Source organism: Urocitellus parryii, chromosome 1 (assembly GCF_045843805.1).
Source record: "Urocitellus parryii isolate mUroPar1 chromosome 1, mUroPar1.hap1, whole genome shotgun sequence".
Taxonomy (NCBI): domain Eukaryota; kingdom Metazoa; phylum Chordata; class Mammalia; order Rodentia; family Sciuridae; genus Urocitellus; species Urocitellus parryii.
In genome coordinates this window covers 33,304,873-33,319,844 of record NC_135531.1, presented here as the reverse complement: position 1 = coordinate 33,319,844, position 14,972 = coordinate 33,304,873, and positions in this window count along the sequence as shown.

The following is a 14,972-nucleotide window of genomic DNA, read 5'->3' as shown; positions in this document are numbered from 1 at the left end:
GGTTTATGTTAATTTCATAAGTTATTAGCTTGATAAAAAATACCTTTTTACCAAATTACTTTAATGGTCACTTAATCAAGGGCTTCTATGTCTTAAGATTAAAAATCTTTCTCTTGTGATTTCAGAATTTAGAAGTTAACACATTTTTATTGGAATAATAAAAATCATAATTATTCAGGATTTCTTCTCATTTTTATTAAGTATTCATGATTCAATTTCTGTACCTACTCTGCCTCCAACTGTAGAAACCTCACTGTCACAGAAGATAAACTGAGGTGTCTTTTAACCATGCCCTTGTGACTTTCAGATTCTCTGAAATCTAGTTCCTATTTTGAACATACAAAATTACTCTGGCAGATAGTTGTCTCACTCCTGTTTCTAGAAATATGGGTCAAGTGTTTAATCATCAAACAACTACAGATATTTAACAGACTTACATTTTTCATGACAATAGAAAACCCTAGGGTTATTTTGTAATAGAGCAGGTTATTTTTTTCCTAGCTCAAGTACATCTGGAATTTTATCATATTTAGGATATTTGAGTTCTTGTTGAGGAGGGGGACTTTCCATCTGAATACATATTTTATTTTTTGTATTTTTGGATTTATGTCAGATTCTTAACATGAATATGTTAATATGAGCTTGCACAACAAGGACAAAAAGAGATTTTGCTCAGCAGAATCTCCGATTTTTTTCTCTTTTTATTTTAATCTTTTATTTATGTAAAATCAATTTGTGCTGGATAAACCCTCATTAATATTATTTACAATTTTCTACTAATTCTATTCAATTTATGTGGCTTTTGTTTAAAGCTTTCCTAACATAATCACATCTATTATTTTATGTTAAAGGATTTCTCTTTTTACTGACTGAATGAATTATTCAAATTATGGTGTAAAACCTTGGTAGAAAATTTTTATGTTAAGTATGTTTTTTCCTAAATTTCTAGAGTCTGTTTTGAAATGATTTTCCAGCATTTAATGAGAAAATGGTAACTTCTTAAATATTCTGTTGTTTTACAAATATTCACTTTAATGCATAATCATGTATTCATATGGATACTTTCTCTGATTTCATTCTCTCTTATTTTCCTCCTTGTACCCTGCCTTCAGCCCCACAGTGTCCTTCTAGCTGTCAAGTAAATATACAATTTAAAACTTCACACTCAGAAGAAACCCTCTTGGATAACTGCTTCACTTACTAACTTCCCCTCATGGTTCAAAGGTCATCAAACCAGTGAAGTAGTCTCTGAACATCTTAACACATAATTAGCTCACAATGTCTCTGTCTACCTCCTTATATGTCATTTTTAATTCACAGCTTTTATTACCTGCTCTGACATAGTATTTGTCTTCTACAAGTAGAACCAGAATAATAACAATAGCATTGCATTTATTCTGTGCATTGCTGAAGTCTCTATTCTTGCTTAGGAATATGAGACTAGTTAAAAGAATATTTTTAGATTAATCCATACCACTAAATTAACTACTTTAAGTAATAGTGTATAAAGGAATGGTTAGAATTAGCTGTCATTGTCATGAATAAGAATAAATTATTTTTGACAATGAAAATTTCAATTGCAGAGTGATCTTGGGTGATTATTATAATTAAAAGAAAAGAATATGTTAACTTCAATAATTGTTTGTTCAAATGAATCACATTTATATTGACATGACTTATATCATGGATACACTGCAATAACAACATTCACTTCTTGATAGAGTTGAAAGACTTCAACAGTGAAATAATTAACACTTTTTAGGGAAGTATTTTGTTTAAAACTATGGAAATAATGAAGCTTTAAATATAGAAACTTTAAAATTGCTTTTAAAATCTATTACAACTTTTCTTATTATTTAAATTAGACTCTTTAGTAAACTAAAGAAGTCAATATTAAACATATTATAGTTCCTTAAGTGATTAGCAGAATTGTTTACTCACATGAAATGACAGTAGATGATGCATACTTTAGATATGACTTTTACTGAAATCAAGTTATACAGTTGGTTAACTTTCTTCATTTAGATTATATTAATGTTTTGTTCTGAAATGTGTTTGCTATGTTTACTTATCAGAAAATTAACCTTACAGTCATGTATTATAACCAAAACTTTTATGTGTGCATCTATTTTATAATGAATTGTTAGTAGATACTTTCTCCATGAATGGAAATGAGAAAGCAAATATTCTATAATTTATATTAAGTTGTATACTATACATGTATGGCAAATAGAAATATGTGACAAAGTCCCAATGGTGGAGTGGTAATGTTGAATATATTAACCTACTGTATGAAGAGATGAAGAAAATATTTCCAGTGTTAAGATATTGTCTTCTCCCCTGGAAAGAGATGCCTTCCCCTTTAAATACTACTCCATCCCCTGTTCTCCATTATTTTATCAGTTAATCATTTATAATGTCTCTTTCCTAAATATTCAAACTTCCTTATCACTCACAACTTTACAGTTTCCCTTGAGCCTGAACTTCATGACAAAACATAAACACATGCAAGTAAATCTCGCCTTCATCCTGTACCTTCTTTTGCCTCTGCTTCTGTTTCATATTTCCTTTTCAAAGGTATTTTATTTTGTGTTTATAATGCTAACTCTCCACTGGCTCTTTGTTTCTAGTGTTTTCCCTCAGAACCCACTGGAACTTAAATCTTTACCAATCCGACATGTTTAAACTTCATGTTTCCAGGTGTCCTCCAACAAGATCCTCTTCTCTTCAGTGCTATTTAAAACATGGATCCTCACTTACCTTCTTGATTTTAACTAAATTATTAACATCTGACATACTTCACAAAACCACATATATACATACACAAATACGTTAACACACAAAAACCATATAATTACATTAAACTACAGCTAGACCCAAACAGTTGTCAATGTCTCATTCCCTCTGTCCCTTTGAGGACAAATGTTCTCTTACACAAATTCTTATCTCTTGAATCAACTATTTTCTCCTTTCAGCTCCTCCCACTTTAACATCATTTTCCATCCAAATCAACTACCTTTATTGGTGAGATCAGACCCCATTTCTATAATATCTTGAGATTCTGCTAATATCTTTTTTGTTTCCAGAGACTTGCCAACTACCATTCTCAGAATTTATTTTGTCACTTCCTCCCTACAGATGTCATCATTCAGCACCTTCCCGTACATGACCAGCACTTGACTATGTCTTCAGTTCATAAGGATTAGAAGATATTGTGGCTGAAGAATCAGTCCTCACACAACAGACACAATGAATAAGGTGGACCATAGTCTTTCTGTATCCACTCCAATCTGTCTCTACCATTGATCCTTCAGCTATATATTGAATCATTTTCATTCACCTCTCAGAAATCCAAAACAAGGCATTATTTTTCTCCTTATTGTCAGTTCAACGCTTCCTCAATTAGACTCATCCTGTCAGTGTTTAAACGTCTTCAGATCTCTTGTCTCTAATCTAGCAAGCCAACACAAGTCCCCAATCTGTCTGCAGCTGCATCTCTGTTCTGCCATAGGCATCACTTCTTCCATTTTATCTACTGTCCCCTCATCAATCTGTGACCCTCTGATGTCACATCCTCACCATTAATCTAAATTTTCTTTCTTGGGGTAATCATATAAGTTGTTTATGTTAACCTAGTGTGTACCAATTGCATGCCTATCTTTTTTGGGTAAGAAAATGAACACTGGCCTTTCACACTGCCAGCAGAATTAGATGCCCTAATATCACAACAGGAACATAAGAGATTAATTTGATTTATATTCAGGTAGAATTCTAAGAATAGGTTGATGAATTGTCTGATAGTTGATCTATTTTGTTTTGTAGATGGGTACATTTTGCTACTTAGTTTTTATGACATTTGGGATACCCAGGGGAATATGGGAGAGAATAAACCTGGAGCACAGAAAAATGAGTTCCATACCTTGAAGTTTTGAATTTTATGGAGAAATGTATGACATCAGATTGTTGATTAAAAACATTAGCTCAGAATTTTGACTCATAGGTTTACTGAAATTAACAAATGATCTTCATTATTGTGTCATGGATTTTTGCATAAAATTCACCTAAGCAATTTATCATTGTATTTCACTGAGTATACTACTATCACAAAGCCCCAAACCTTTACAAATATTGATTATGATTGGAAGATCTGCTCACCAGGCACTTCCAAATAAGGCAAAGTGTTATTTCAGCTGGAAGACAAGACCAGACATTTAACAATGCTTGTGCTGTCACTTATATATATTTGGTCTCCTATTGAAACCTTCACTTTATCCACAAAGTAGGTTTTCGTAGAATTACTAGTTTTCATTGAAAAGGTTATTTTTCTATTTCACTATCATTTTTTTTACAGAGAGAGAGAGAGAGAATTTTTTATATTTATTTTTTCAATTTTCGGCGGTCACAACATCTTTATTTTATTTGTATGTGGTGCTGAGGATAGAACCCAGCGCCACACACATGCCAGGCGAGCATGCTACCGCTTGATCCACATCCCCAGCCCTCACTATCATTTTTTAAAATGTCCTAATGATAATTCATCAACACATCCTTTCAGATTTACCAACATTTTAAATTAACACATTTTATTTTTGAATGTAGTATTTTTATGTTTATTTTTTCTCTTTCTCCAAGTGTCTTTTCTCTGCAATAGATTCCTTTTTCTCTTTAGTTATATACTTTTTCATGTGGTTCTATTTCTGGGCAAGGAGCCCAGATTGGTGTAATTTTTGTTTGTTCTTCACATAGTGTCCCAGATTCCATGTAGAGAGGAGCATTATAAATTAATTATATGATTACTATGTTACTTCCATTATTTACTTTTTGTAGAATCCATCATATTAAGGTATATTGTTTTTGGTACTTAACTGCAAATGAGAATACAATTTGATCAGTTCTCAGGCATTGTATTTATAAGTCCTTTTTCTTCTTTTTTCTTTTTTTACTTTAGAGAATTAATCATACAAATTTTGTTTCTTAAAATGGGAAGTAGAATTGATGAGTTTTTCAGAATTCTTTGGACAGTAAAATTCTTTATGATCCAGGCTGCTTGGTGTTCCATTCACTAGGAATAATATTTGGAATCTATGTCTCTTCTAATAATCATATGTGAAAAACCCCTGTGTTTATTTTTTTTGGAACATTGAGAGTTTCAATGAACTAGAATTAGAGAACCCAGGATGCCAAACTTCCTCATCCTCTGAGGTGTTGTAGGGTTAGAGACATGGAATTGATCAAGAAGGCTTATAAAATACTGGTTCCACTGTAAAATACATTTATAAAAACAAATTACTGGGCTGGGGATGTGGCTCAAGTGGTAGCGTGCTCGCCTGGCATGCATGTGGCCCAGGTTCGATGCTCAGCACCACATACAAACAAAGATGTTGTGTCCGCCGAAAACTAAAATATATATATATATATATATATATATATAATTCTCTCTCTCTCTCTCTCTCTCTCTCTCTCTCTCTCTCTCTCTCCTCTCTCTTAAAATAAGATAAAATAAAATAAAATAAAAAAAAAAAACAAAAAAAAATTAACCCTCTTTCTCTAAAGTTCAGCCAGAATGTGATTTGATATCCAGAACTCAGGGAAGAAAGAAGATGAGATTTCTAATATATCTGCTTAAAGCATCTTGTTTATAAATAAAAATAAATTCCAGTTTCCATTGCTAACTGATGACCACCTTGTCACAAGCACACTTTGAACTTGTACACCTGCACATTCTCCTCTTCCTTCTCCTTTGTCATTCTTCATTATCATTTTAATTATTGCTATTATTTGTGGGACATTATGTTTTAACTGTATTCTATCAGTCCTTCTAGTTTGTTTAAGTTGATAAGGTGATCTTGATCATTCCAAATTTGCTAGAATAAGTTGTCTCATTTTCTATATTAGACTGTTAAACTGGGATCTAATACAACAATCATTTTTTTAAAAAAATCATTTCTTTTCTCTCAATGAGCAGAAGTTAGAAATAATTATACTGTATCAGCAGTCTAAAATGTTGTTGAAGGATTATTTTGGTGATAGAAAACTAATAAACATGCACTCTGAGAAGGGAAGAACAGGAAGAAAAAGCTGAGGTGTTGAAATCTGTCTCTCATGTGAGGTAATCATTCAATGTTCTTTGCATGAAGTCAGGAACACAGAGCCCAGCAAATACTTTAGATGGTCTTCAGATTGTGTCTTTGAAAGGGTAAGTTCTATTCTCACTACTGTCACCTGTTTGAATGTTTTATGTACAAAATAACTTTGCTCACAAAATTTGAAATCAAAATCATATAGTTTTATGAATTTTATTATAATTCAGGAAACTTTAAAGAATTCAAACTTTCAGGAGTTGAGTTCCCCCTAGTGGTAACTGAATGATCAAATGTCTACAATTTTTTACAGGACTGAAACAAGTTGATTCAACTCAACTTGAAAATCTCATCATTTTACACATTTTGAAACAAGTCTATGAACTTGATGTAGCCTGCAAATATTACAAAACTGCATAGCACCAGAAAGATTTTTTCAGATTTCCAGACTAAAACCTGTTAATAACAGTAAAATTATTTTGGTTTATTCCATATTAAGCTAATATTAATATTTCAACACCATAATTATAATCTATCTATACCTATATTGTTCAAACTAAAATTGCAGTAATATTTTAAGCCACATTAATAGCTTTAAAAAATAATGAATGGTATAATGTAAACAGTAAAAATAATGTTAGTTTGAGAATTCTTTTTAACAAATATGAACACAAAAAGTTTGGTATCCTCAAGACTAGACAGCAAAATATAGCAATTTTGAACTTTTTTTTTATTAAAGTATTTGTCTTCATTCTTTACTTTTTTCCCCAAACAGTAAAGCTCTATAGGTGACCTTTACTTTCAGACAGGCTAGGAAAGAAGGCAATTTGAGGACTGAATATTGATAAATTTTCTTACTGTCGCAAATGATCTATATGTTTCATTACTTTACAAACTTAAATCCTCAGGCAAAGGGCTCTGGAAGAAAGCTTAAACTAAACCCATTTATTTGAAATAAACAGAAGTACCATGCATAAACAACTATGATACGTTGGGAAAGAAACAAAAACAGGGTCCAATTAACTGTAAGTTACAGTTATTGTATTTTGTCAAAGTTCTATTGAAGATAATTTTAGTTAAGTTTATAATGTGCAACTAAATTGTTTTGGAATTTGTTGGTATTCTTAACAGTAGAACTTAACAGTTCTACTCCTTTGGGCTGTTTTTACCAGTAAGTCTCTTTTCCTCTTTGTAACCATCACCTTGTTAAATAAGATTTAGTTTGCTTTTGATCTATTTATATAAATTATATTGATACAAATGCATGCCACATATATAACTTCTAAAATATAGGAACTCAATGGTTTTAGAAAAAAATGACAAAATAAGAATTTTACTATGAAATGTTTTATACTTTTTTGTATTATTTAAAAAGTGGTCTTTAACTACACATGCTATATGAATTAATGATTCCACCTAAGGAAACCAAATTACAAAAGTTGGGAAATATGAGATGAGAATACTTGTAATTCTGATTTTGCCTTGCAAATTTAGTTTGGAAAACCATATTTTACACATCTGTAATTGTCTTACATCTACCAGAGTCTTCAGTAGAAAAAGAATATGTTTCACAGATAGAGATCAGATTAACACACTTGAGTTTAAAATTCCTAAAATTAATCACTGTCTCCCACTCCCCTTCTAAGAAACCTATAAGATTCAGTACAAATTATTCCTACTTGCCTTTTGTATAAATATAACAATATTTCTATTTTGTCTAATTTCCCTAACTCCATGTATGAACATACATATACCATGTTTATGTATGTTCATACATGGAGTTAGGGAAATTACATATTCTATTAAAATATACCTATTCTCATAAATACCAAAATACATTTGCTAGACATAAGTAAAACATATAATTACATATAAAATTTTAAAGTTCAATTCATGCACAGATTTATGAGCTTAATCTCTTTGTTTTTTGCACTACTTTCCTTCTATTTCAATCTTTCCATGGATTTGGGGTGATAATATCAAATATTCTTTGTTTGAAATTTGTTTTTATTATTCCCTTGCATTCTAATCAAATTTATTTAGGTAGACATTGAATTTTATCAGATAAAGTATTTTAATCCCATCAATAATATCCTATTTTCTTCTTTTTTATTTCTGATGAGAAACTTACCATTAACTGTTTGTGATGTTTTTATTACTTTTTGTTCTCTAAGATGTTACTTTTGTTTTGTTTTGGCATGGTTTTCAAAATAGGCTTAGAAATGTATTTATTTTCTTTGTTGAGTCAAATTTGCTATCATTCAACCTTATTAGCATGCATTACTATTATATCTTTGAATATTTTACTTTTTCCCCCTATACTAAAAATTTTTTAAAAAATCTTTGTGACAGGTAGATTAATAATCAATATAATTCTTACTTTTCTATGCGTCCTTACCATTACTTTATAATTTTGTAGGGTTCCCTATCAAAATGTGAAGTAAATTTATCTACATCTTGAACAAGATCTAGTATGGAGTTTCTTATTGTATGAAATATGATAGAAGTGACCAAAGTAACTTAGGCCTCAAAAGACCCTTAAAAATTGGATCTTTTCTTCTCTGCTTCTGGATTAATCTTTCTCTCTCTCTGTCAGTCTCACCTGTTTCCCACATGACAGGAAGCCTTTCATCCAACAAGGGTGTAGAACACTGAGCAGATGTGACTCTACCCAATAAGGGCAGACCTACACCCACACATGCTGACCACAGACTGAGGTCATTTTAAATAAAATTATCCAGGTAGAGTAAATAGGATCTGCCAAGCAGGTAGTAGACAGAAGGCCTAAATACTTGTGTATTCTCTCTTTGAATAGTTCTTCAATATTCTTCAATCTTCTTTACATATCTTCTCCCACCCCCTCTTATGGTCTATTCCATCATTAAACTCTCTGTCTTAATAGATGTTTCACATAACTCATGATTTTAGTTTATGATGCACTATGGGAACTGCTCTATCTATGTTCCTGATCATAAGTCCTCATGAATGGAACAAATAATATAATAAGAGACACGAGGCTTGCATCCTCTCTTTGTTCCCCACCTCAGAACATATATCCATAAGCCAAGAAGCATGCCCTAAACAGAAACAGATCTGCTAATACCTTGACCTTGAACTTGCCAGCCTCCAGAACCCTAAGAACTAAATCTTGTATAAGTCACACATCTATGTTAATTGGCTATATCAACTTGATCTGACTAAGACAGTTCTTAAATGATAATAAGATTCTTAAAAAATACATCTATACCACAATTTCAAATAATTATTATTGGTATAATTAGAATCCTTCAAAGAATAGGAGAGGGAGCAGTGAAAATGATATTTGGATAAAAAGAAGGCAGAAATGTCCGAAAATAAATGAAAACTTTTCAACAAGCGATGAAGAGTTGTTTTTTATTTTTTTATTTTTTGTAAACATTTTTAGTTGTCGATGGACCTTTATTTATATATATGTGGTGCTTAGAATTGTACCCAGTGCCTCACACATGATAGGCAAGAGCTCTGCCCCTAAGCCACAACCCCAGCCCACGATGAAGGGTTTTAACACATCACAGGCACAAGGAACATGAACAAAATAATAGTTGAGACACAGATTTCTGTTTGAGTGGCATCATAAGAGGCAAAATATAGGATGAGACTTCCAGACTTATATGGTCACTTTGCAAAAAACAAAATATGGCAAAGATGACCTAAAAACAGCCAAGTGAACCAGACATGATAGTTAAAGAGAAATGAAAGTAAGAATAACAATAACTTTATTCTCAGAAAAATTTCCAATTATAGAAAAAAAGGGCAATGTCTTTAAAATCCCAAAGTTTAAAAGTCAGGTAAGAATTCTATACCGAAAATTATTGCTTTTTAAAAGCAAAATTAAGTTTTTATTCATACCTCTAGTTATATTGATAAGCAGAAAGACAACATTGAAAACATCTACTGTCTTTATTGAATAAATGAGTTCACAGTGCACATTTACTTCAGATCACATTGACTTTTACACTTCACGTGTGTACTTTTTTATGTCAATTATACCTCAGTGGTGATAAAACAATATAGTTAAGTGAGCATATGAAGATTCTTAATAGTATTTCAACCTGTATCTTTATCTAACTCCTCATATCATTTTGTTTGTTCATTCTTTAATTGGAAGTTCTAAAGCTGAATCTTAAAATATTTATACATGTCTACACTAAATTAAACATGTTTCTGAGTAAAGGGTTGTTAAAGAAAAAAATGTTACAAAAAATCTAGACTTTCAAAAAATCAAATTTTAGAGTGTGAATTAAACAGGATTAAAGTGGGAAAATATGTAGTGAATGAGCAAATATTATTTTGGTATTTTAAATATGTACTTTAGGATCAAAAAAGATTGGCTTACTTCATTTAGCATAATATTCTCTAACTCGAACCATTTACCTACAAATGCCAGAATTTTATTTTCTTTTAATGCTGAGTAATATTCCATTGTGTATATATACTAGTTTCTTTATCCATTCATCTACTGATGGGCATCTAGGATAGTTCCACAGTTTAGGTATTGTGGATTCAGCTATTAAACATTGGTGTGGCTTATGTCACTATAGTGTGCTGGTTTTAAGTCCATTGGGTGGGAAAGTTTTAAGACCAAGGGGTGGGAAAGTGGTGTCAAATGGTGTCAGATGGTGGTTCCATTTCAAATTTCTTTGGAATCACCACACAGGTTGCCAAACTGGCTGAACCAATTTGCAGTCCCACCAGCAATGTATGAGTGTACCTTTCTGCCCACATCCTCTCCAAAACTTATTATTGCTTGTATTCTTGATAACTGCTATTCTGACTGACGTGAGATGAAATCTTAGAGTAGTTTTAATTTGTATTTCCGTAATTACTAAACATGTTGAACTCTTTTTCATATATTTGTTGATTGCTTGTATATTATGGCATTTGCAGACAAATGGATGGAGTTATACTAAGTGAAGTAAGCTAATCCCCCAAAAACTAAAGGCTGAATGTTTTCTCTGATTAGTGGATGTCGATCTATGATGGTGGTGGGGGGCATGGAAAGAATGAAGGAACTTTGGATTGGGAAAAGGGGAAGGTGGGTAAAAAGGTCATGTGGGTAGAAAGGTGGTAGAATGATGTAGACTTCATTACCATAGCTACATGTATGATTGCACAAATAGTGCGTCTCTCCACCATGTACAATGAGAGAATTGAAATATTGCGCTCCATTTTGTGTCATGTACAACTAAATAGAACAAATAGTGATAATAAAATGATAATAATAATAAAAATAATAGAGGTCAAGAATGACATAATTGTAAATACACAAGAAAATATAATGATAGTATGAATACAAGTGTGAATTTCATTTGTTTTTTTCAGAAAATAATTTAGGTTTTCATTTTATCATGAAAAATATTTCATTTCATTGCCTTAACATGATGTGTGTGTATGTGTGTACATTTGTGTATATGTGTGTGCATGTGTGTGTTATTCACTGTCTAAGGTTTAGAAATGAAATAACAAGTACTCCCAATTGCAAAAATGAGGTACTATCTCCACAAAAATAAGTGTCTCCATCTTCACAGAAACAAGTTTACATATTTAAAACACATAAATCCTATTTAGTTAGAAGCACTGTTACACTCTGAATATTTAACACATTTGTTAACTTTTTATGATTTCTGAAAACTGAATCAGAAATAAGTTGTTACAATAAAAGATGAAGTAGTCATATGCTCATAGGATAAGTGGAGACAGACCTGAAAGCCATAATTTTCTTCTGTGATGTTTTGGTTTGGCGAGGTTTAAATTGGAAAGGATTTAAAATGTGATTTTTAATATTAATGAAGTTTATCTAGTTTGTGTTATATTTGAGAATTTTAAAGAGAATGAAGTTATCTAAAAGTAGAATAGCTAAAAATAATTGCTAACCTGTTGTTTTGCAATTAACATTATAAAATTGCCACTATAAGCTTAAACTTTGACTTTTAAAAATATTTTTCAGTTATAGATGAACACAATATCTTTATTTTGTTTATTTATTTTTATGTGGTGCTGAAGGCACTGGTACCCCCTGCCTCAAATGTGCCAGTCAAGTTCTCTGCCACTCAGCCTCAACCCCAACCCCTTAAATTTTGATTCTGAACCATTCTTAATAAGCTATTCCCACTGAACTTGAATAGATAGCAAATCATAATGATCTCATCTAACTTTATTTTTTACCTTTTCCTCCTTCTTCAAACTTACACCATTCTACTCTGTCATTGGTAATGAATTCATGAAAATCAACAAATTATAAACAAAACAAAACAAAAATCTCTGTATTATTTACAATCAGTTTAGTTTTCTTTTTACTGTAATTCTAAGATTATAATGCTTCTAATTATTGCATTCATTTAGTGCTCTGTGGAAGTACTGGTCAAGGGACTAAGTCAGCAGGGTAGTCCTTTTTTATGAAGTAATTCAAAGACCTGACCTGTCAGAAGCTTGTTTACATCGAATACATAAATTCCATGTAATTATGTGTCCCAATTCAATCCAGACAGCAAGACAACACAAACAGGAGGACAATCATAGGAAATGTCCCTCAGCTGGACAAGGTAGGAATTGTTTGATTTTCATTTACATTCCAAGACATTTTTTTACATAATAACACTTTATCATTCTTATAGCTATTAAAATCATTTATTCTTTGCTAGCTATTACACTGTTTAAAGACAGGAAACACCTGTCTCCAAATTATAATTATATTTTTGTTCCAATCACAATTATCGTCAAGTTCAAATTATTGTAATCTCTTCAATTTTTAAGAAAATCCAACTTAAGGTTTAAAATCATCTAAATGAATCAGAGCTTTAAAACTTCAATAAATGTATAATTACAATAAACCTCCAAATTATGTTTATTACTGTGACCTACACTAGTGAAGCATCATAATGGAAAGGTGTAAGTTCAAAGGATCAGCACTTCAAAATTTCAACTTCATTCCCACTACTAATTATCAAATAATGAGACTCAGGCTCAGAAAGGGTACACTAATCACTCAAGGTCACACAAAAAAGTAAGATTAAAAGAAAGTGTTTTCAGTGATACTGAGACCTCTAGACTCTAAGTTTAAAATTTCCAACATTTTCAATTAAAATTTTCTAATCCCTTATTGAAATATTGATCATTATAGATATTCAGATATTTTTTTTCAGAAAAAATTCCAAATATTATAAGTTTAACATATAATTAATAAAAACAAATTAATATCACCTGCCAAAAATTATTTCCAACATACTATTTAATAACAATCTCTGCTAAGGTTAATTTAATCTTTTATTTGAAATAATATTTTGTGTAATCTAGCCTAATAAAAATAGAGGAGTTTTAAGAATCAGAGTGCCAAACAAAATAAAGCTGCACCATCATAAACTGCAGTTATTTTTGTTATTAAAAAAAAATTGTTTCCAACATGGTAATGCATTCTGCCTGAAGATAGTCAGACTTGTCTCTGTGTACCCAATTTCCCTAACCCCTCATGTCCCCACTGGACTAGGCTTATCATTGTAGCAATGGAAAAGAAAAACCAAAAACATTTTATTTCCCTTTCCACAAGTACCAGAAAATTCCAATTCATGATATATTTAAGAAAACTTGAAGGAATACTTTATGTTTAAGTAAATCACAAAATTTCATAATTTGGACTGAGTGGGAAAAAAAGTAATAAGGCTCATTATAACAAATAAATTCAAGTATTACATAATATCTTGATAGTTTATGATTTTCGAAACTTCTCCACTGTTAAAAAAATTATTTGACCTGTGCATGATTTTACATAGTGTATTATGAAATATGTGTTTTCATTTTATGTCTTTTTCTTTGCTTATAACTTTTTAGAATCATATAAGTAGAACAATGAAACTAGAAAAACAATCTTCTAAATCAAGACTAAAGTATTTCCTAAATTTTTTATTTAATCTAATTTGTTCTTTAAAAAATAGATTATTTTTTCTGTCTGTGTCTATATAAAGTAACAATTGACAAGAGAATTGAAAGCCTAAACATTTTATGGTTTGACTCAGGATCTCTCCTCCTGTGATTTACTGGTGCCCAAGGGTTGCATTAAATCAGAACTAAATGGCAGTTTGTTAGTGGATATGTCTTCAGTTCTGTAAAATGGCTTTTCTTGTCCTTGCAGAGTAGACTTCATAAATAAAACCCACCTTCATGTTAGAACTAGTCACAAACTCTATTTTACCTACAAACAGAAAAGTCTGGATACATGATTTTTGCAGTCATGTTGAACCAGATGGCATTATGTTGCAGTATATTCTAGTTTGAAACAAGTGAAGTTATATCAAAAGAGGTTCTAAAACATTTTTATATGCTCATAAACATGTTGGATTTGAATCCAAGAACAAAGGTTACCCAAAATGACTTATTCTTCTGAGATAAAAATCACAGCCACAGAGAAGATAAAAAGAACAGGTATCAAACAGACCAGTTATGATACAAGATAAAGCTCTAAAATTATCGGCAGAACACCTAAGTATGAATACTTATTTGATCTAGATTGTGTTGTTCAGTAAATTATCTGAAGCAATTACAATAACCATTACTTACCTTAGGTAATTAATAACAGTCAGAGACACATCTAACATATGTCACATGCCCAGCCCAAGGTATGATGTTACAGTTACTCAAAAAGTTTCATAGGATTGAATAAATGATATGAGATAGGTCAGAGTGCCCTATTTAAGCACCCAACACCACATATTAAGAAAATATGCAGGGCTGGGGATATAGCTCGGTTGCTATAGTGCTTGCCTACCATGCACAAGGCCTAGATTTAATCCCTAGGACTGCCAATATATATATTCATGTTTTCAATATGAGGTATCCCCCCAAAAAACTCATGAACAAGAC